This window comes from Mus caroli, chromosome 7, assembly GCF_900094665.2.
Source record: "Mus caroli chromosome 7, CAROLI_EIJ_v1.1, whole genome shotgun sequence".
In the NCBI taxonomy this organism is placed as follows: Eukaryota; Metazoa; Chordata; class Mammalia; order Rodentia; family Muridae; genus Mus; species Mus caroli.
The window spans coordinates 48936188-48941900 of NC_034576.1; the positions used below are offsets into that span (position 1 = coordinate 48936188).

Below are 5713 nucleotides of genomic sequence, written 5' to 3' on the forward strand. Positions count from 1 at the left end.
GATGGTTGTGAGCCACCATGTGGTTGCTGGGATTTGAACTCCGGACCTTCGGAAGAGCAGTCGGGTGCTCTTACCCACTGAGCCATCTCACCAGCCCCTAGTTTTTTCTTTTATTTAAAGAACATATAATCCAACAATAAGGAATGAATATTTTCAATTAAAAAAAAAAAACCAAAACAATCGCACTAAATAAACCACAGTGGCACGAAGCCATGACAAATAGGGCTGTTTAATATCCCCAATTCTGAGATTAAGGGTATGCACTAACACACCTCTTCCTTGCTACAAAGGCCTGGACCGGTCAAGGGGGTGAGAGGAGTTGCTTGGAGTCAGGGTGTATCTCCAAGTATACCAGGCCTTCGACTTGTCAAAGTCTTCGAGTATGCAAACAGAGCTCCTTAAAATGGGCCGAGATGCTGAAGTGCAGCCCTTCACGAGGGATGGCTTCTGGCAAGGGTGAAGGAGGGGAAGGACTCAGTTGAGTTTAAGCAGCAGCTCATAGGTCTCTTGCTGCAGTGGAAGCAACTGGAACGTGAGCTCAGAACGAGAATCCATGAGTTGTAAGAAAATGGCAGACAAGCCAGACATGGGGGGAAATGGCCAGCTTTGACAAGGCCAAGCTGAAGAAAACCGAGACACAGGAGCAGAACACTCTGCCGACCAAGGAGACCATTGAACAGGAAAAGACGAAGATTTCCCCACCCCACCCCACCCCACCCCACCCCATCATCTCCAAGACCCCCTTGTGATGTGGAGGAAGAGCCACCTGCAAGATGGACGCGAGTCACAAGCTGCACTGTGAACCCGGACACTGAGCTGATGCCACCGGCCGCTTGGACTGCCAAGTTTCACCGGTTTTCCCTGGGATATTATAGAAAATTATTTGTACAATTGGTGAAAATAAAACACACCTCGTTGGAAAAACAAAAATAAAAACAAAAAAACAAACCAGCAGTCCACAAAGAGTACAACCACACTCTGATGAGTACGTAGAGAATACAAATTGGTCCTGTTTGTTTTTATTTTATTTTATTTTCTAACTATTTTTGTTATGGAAGGTTACAAGTTTGGGTGGATTTGGAAGGATGGGGAAATGAATATGACCAGGTAGTGTTTGATCTAACATTCTAAGAATCAGTAAAAATGTTATGTTAAAATAGCTGTATATTTTCTATATAGTAAAAATATTTAATATAAAATCAAATTTGAAAAAAATTTAAAAACACACCCCCACCCCACCCCACCCCCGCCTTTGAATGGAGTTTCCCTTGTGCTTCTAGATACCTTCACAGCTACCACCAGAGTTTCTGAAGCTGTGATGGTGTTTGGAGCTCCTTTAGGGAAGGCCTTGGGGTAGAGCTGGGTGTGTAGCTATTTCATAAGCTGCTGCTGATTGGTCTGCGATTGTCTCTAGTGCGGCTTGGTCAACCTGTACAGACACCAGGGCTTCACGTGAGAGACTCTTGTTGGTCTGAGCAATGGAGAAGACAGATTCCAGAACATACTGAGCTTAGTGGGGGAGGAGGGCTGACACATGGTCTCTCCCCACATAGCAAACGTGGATTCTGAATCTGGGGAAATATTTGGAGGGCTAAGCAGAGGAGAACAATTAAGACAGAATGTCTCTGGGACAAGGAATGCCCACAGTCAGAGGCCAGGGGAAAGGCGCTGCCTTTGGGGCTGCAGATCTAGCACAGTACTCTGGCCTTGCTTCCACCTTTTTACTATAGCTTTTTCCCCTCTGCTGCCTAGAGCTTGTATTTTTGGGTAGAGCTCCGTACAGGCTGGATCAGTGTTAGAGAAGATGGATTCCTGGTCTGGGGAGGAACTCGGTGGACTGAGTTCAGGACAGCAGACTTCCATATGTTTCTGGCACAAAGAAACTGCACTGGCAGAGGAAACAGTAAGTTCCCAGCCTTTGGGGTCTGTAGGCCTATCTTGAGTCCCACATCCAGGCTTCCCGGGGAGTTTTTGAGCCTTCTTCTGGTACTCCCCAGCACATCAATTCTGGAACCAGATCTAGAAAGACAAAAAAAAAAAAAAAAAAAAAAAAAAAAAAAAAAAAAAAAAGCAGAGATCAGGAGAGGCATGGTATGCCAATTGTGTCTCAAATCTGAAGCTGCTTAGAGAAAAGCCTGGGACTTGGTCTCTACCCAGAACCCTAAGGTTTTTAAACCCAAGAAGAATGGAGGCAGAATGAGCTGGACATCAAACCTACAGATTAAGGATGTATCTCTTAAGAGTAAGAAATTTACGGGGGCTGGTGAGATGGCTCAGCGGGTAAGAGCACCTTGGAGCATCTTGGAGTTACAGAGTGTCCTCTGATTATCTGTGGCAATGGGAAGCACTTATTAAAAATATGCCAACAAAAAAAGAAAACAACAACAAACAAAAACAAAACCTATCACCATATGGTTTTAGTGAAGAATTCTACCAGACTTTCAAAGAAGAACTAATACCAATACTGCTCAAATGATTCTACAAAATTGAAACAGAAGGAACACTGTCAGATTTACTTTGTAAGACCACAGTCAGCCTGACACATAAGCCACACAAAGAGACAACAAAGAGAATTTCAGACCAATTTCCCTGTGAACATTGATGCCAACATACTTATAAACCAAATTCAAGAGCATATAAAAAACATTAGTTCCCATTATGAAATAGGCTTTGTACAGCTATGCAGAGATAGTTCAACATATAAAAATTCATCAATGGAATCCATCCTGTAAACAAAGAACACATGATCTTCTCATTAAGTGTTGAAAAAGTCTTTGACACAGTTCAACACCCTTTTATGATAAAAGGCTTAGAAAGACTAGAGATACAAGAAACATACACAAACACAAAAAATGCAATACACAGCAAGCCAATTGTCAACATCAAATCAAATAGAGAGAAACTTACAGCAATTACACAAAAAATAGAGACAAGGAAAGGCTGTGCACTCTTTCCATATTTCTTCACAACGTACTTGAAATTTTAGATAGAGCAATAAACAACAAAAGGAGATCAGGGGGATAAGAGTTGGAAAGAAAGAAGTCAAAGTATCACTATTCACAGATGATATAATGATATACGTGAGTGACCCCATAAAGTCTACCAGGGAACTCCTACAGCTGATAAACACCTTCAGCAAAGTGGCTTGATACAAAATTAAGTAAAAAAGAAAAAAGAAAAACCTGTAGCCCTCCTATATAGAAATGATAAACTGGCTGAGAAAGAAATTAGGGGAACTACACACTTCATATTAGACAAATAATAGAAAATATCTAGGTGTAATTCTAACCAAGCAAGTGAAAGGCCTATAGGAAAAGAATTCCAGCTGGGCAGTGGTGGCACACACCTTTAATCCCAGCACTTGGGAGGCAGAGGCAGGAGGATTTCTGAGTTCAAGGCCAGCCTGGTCTACAGAGCGAGTTCCAGGACAGCCAGAACTACACAGAGAAACCCTGTCTTAAAAAACCAAAAAAAAAAAAAAAGAATTCCAAGTATTTGAAGAAAGATGCTGAAGAAGATATCAGAAGGTGGGAAGATCGCTTATGCTCATGGATCAGTAGGATTAACAGGAAAAGGGGCTGTCCTACCAGAAGCAACCTACAGATTCAATGCTATTCCCATCAAAATTCCCACCCATACTTGGGATTGATATGAACCTTTATATGAAAAAACAAAAACCCCAGGATAGCTAAAAGAATCTTGTACAATAAAAATCTTTGGAGGTATACTATCCCTGGACTCAACCACTACTACAGAGCCATAGTAATTAAAAAAAAAAAAAAAAAAAAAAAAAAAAAAAAAAAAAAAAAAAAAAAAAAAAAAAAAAAAAAAAAAACACATGTTACTGGCATAAAGACATACACATTAAACAGTGGGATTGCATCAAAGGCTCATAAGTAAATTCACCCAACTATGGACATTGGATTTNCCTGGACTCAACCACTACTACAGAGCCATAGTAAATAAAAAAAAAAAAAAAAAAAAAAGAAAGAAAGAAAGAAAGAAAGAAAGAAAGAAAGAAAGAAAAGAAACACATGTTACTGGCATAAAGACATACACATTAAACAGTGGGATTGCATCAAAGGCTCATAAGTAAATTCACCCAACTATGGACATTGGATTTTTGACAAAGCAGCCAAAACTATACAATGGAAAAAAGAAAGCACCTTTAACAAATAGTACTAGTCTAACTCAATGTCTGCATGAAGAGGAATGCAAATAGATCCATGGCTATCACCCTACACAAAAATTAAATCCAAGTGGTTCAAAGACCTCAACATAAAACCACATACACTGAAACTAATGAACAGAAAGTGGGAAATAACCATGATCACATTGGCATAGGAGATGAATAAATTCCTAAACAGAATACCAACAGCCCCAGTGCTGAGATCAACAATTAATAAATGGAACCTCATGAAACTGAAAGTTTTTACTGTAAAGCAAGAATGGCATCAAGAGAACAAAACAGCAACCTACAGAATGAGAAAAGATTTTTTTTTTTTTTTTTACCAACTCCACATCCAACAGAGGGCTGATATCAAAACTATGTAAAGAATCCAAGAAACTAGACATCAACAAACCAAATAACCCAATTTTAAAACAGAGAAACAGAGCTAAACAGAGAACTCTTGACAGAGGAATGTCTAATGGATGAGAAGCACTTAAAGAAATAGTCAACATCCTCAGTCATCAGGGTAATGTAAAGCAAAATGACTCTGAGATTCCATCTCACACCTGTCAGATGGCTAAGATCAAAAACTCAAATCACAACTCAGATTGTTGAGGTTGTGAAGAAGAGAACGCTCCTCCACGGCTCGTGGGAGTGCAAACATGTACAGCCACTTTGGAAATCAGCTCAGCAGTTTCACAGAAAATTGAGACTAGACCCAGCTATACCACTCATGCACATACACCCAAGAGATGCTCCACCACACCCAAGGACACTTGCTCCACTATGTTCACAGCAGCTTAATTTATAATAGCCAGAAACTGGAAACAGCCTAGACGTCCTTTCAACCAAATAATGGATAAAGAAAATGTCGTACATTTACACAATGCAGTATTATTCAGGCATTATAAACAAGAACATCATGAAAATTTAGGCAAATGAGTGGAACTAGAAAATATCATCCTGAGTGAGGTAACTCAGACCCAGGAAGACAAATATGGTATTGTGCTCACTTATAAGTGGATATTAGTGAAAAGATAAAGGATGACCATGCTACAGTTTACAGGTCAAAGAAGCTAAGTAATAAGAAAGGCTAAAGAGAGATGACTGACTCTCACTGAGAAGCAGAAAACAGCAGACATCTTGGGTGGAAAGGGAGAGAGGACTGGATGGGGGAAAAGTAGGGGATGGAAACAGTAGGGATTAGGTATGAGGGACGGGGGGGAGAGAGTATAAGGACAGACGACTGGAATGGGCTGCTACATATCTGGGAGGAGTTAGAAACCAAGGGCTATACACACTCCCAGGAATTTATCAGGGTGACCCTAGATAGTCCTCCTAGCAGTGGGGGATATGGTCCCTGAATCTGCCATTTTCCATAATCAGGCAGTGGAAGGAGTAGGAGACCAGCCCAATCACCAAAGTTTTAATCTACAATTCGTCCCACCTGCAAGATGTGTGGCGGGGGGCTGGTGAGATGGCTCAGTGGGTAAGAGCGCCCGACTGCTCTTCCGAAGGTCCAGAGTTCAAATCCCAGCAACC

General features: G+C 40.9%; 1 pseudogene; it reads left to right on the forward strand.

The window, feature by feature from the left end:
* The first annotated feature begins 568 nt into the window (after positions 1 to 568).
* On the forward strand, positions 569 to 749 carry LOC110297510 (annotated as a pseudogene).
* The last annotated feature ends 4964 nt before the right edge of the window (positions 750 to 5713 follow it).